Here is a 905-nt window from a genome sequence, read left to right as displayed (position 1 = left end):
GTTGCTGGGAATTGAACTCAGGTCCTCTGGAAGAACAGTCAGTGCTTTTAACCGCTGAGCCATCTCTCCAGCCCTAAAAAAATTTTTGAGACAGGATCTCACTGTGTAGCTTTGGATGACCAGTGTGGCCATGTGGAACTTGCTGTGTACATCAGTGTGGCCATGAACTCACAGAGGTCTTCCTGCCTCTGCCTCCCCGCTGCTGGTATTGAAGGTGTGTGCTACCACTTCAGGCCAATTTAAAGCAAAACAAACAAAACAAAAATCCCCAAACAAATGTTTACAGAGTATGTTTAAAAAGCTACACAGATGATGCTGTACGTATGTGGCGGTGTGCACCTGTAATCCTGGAGGCTGAGGCAAGAGGCGCAGGCGTCAGTTGCTCACGAAGGCAAGGTCAACCTTGGCTACCTGAGACCTTGTCTCAAAAAACAGAAAAGGAAGAAAGAAGAAAGACAGGAGGGAAGTGACAGGTAATTTTGGATCCTGGTAAGTTTCTCCGACAACATAGTAAGCCAGATCAAGCCAAGTTAAAAGACCAGGTTTAATCTGAGGAAAGCAATCCCCCAGTGACTGTCAGGAAAGTGAGCAGAAGAGAAATCACTGTGCAGGTCCAAGGACCAGGGCTTAACTCACTGTGGGTGAGATCTTGAGCTTTAGGGGAGGAGCCTGGACTTTAGGCAGTCTTTCTGAGTGGGCAGGGTCTGGAGAGGGAGGAGCAGAGCACCCCAACCTTCTTGGATAAATGGGTGATGGTTCAAGTCTGCTTACTACCTGTTGGTATAGGACTACATGGTGACAGGGAGTAGGGAGTCAGTGGACTCAGGCTCAGCCGGAGGTATGGGTGAAGAAGCATTCAGTTAACTGCCATCCTGGAGACCTCAGGAATTTGTTTCTTGAGGAAG

This window comes from Microtus ochrogaster, chromosome 10, assembly GCF_000317375.1.
Source record: "Microtus ochrogaster isolate Prairie Vole_2 chromosome 10, MicOch1.0, whole genome shotgun sequence".
Taxonomy (NCBI): Eukaryota; Metazoa; Chordata; class Mammalia; order Rodentia; family Cricetidae; genus Microtus; species Microtus ochrogaster.
Note: the sequence above shows the minus strand (reverse complement) of the source record.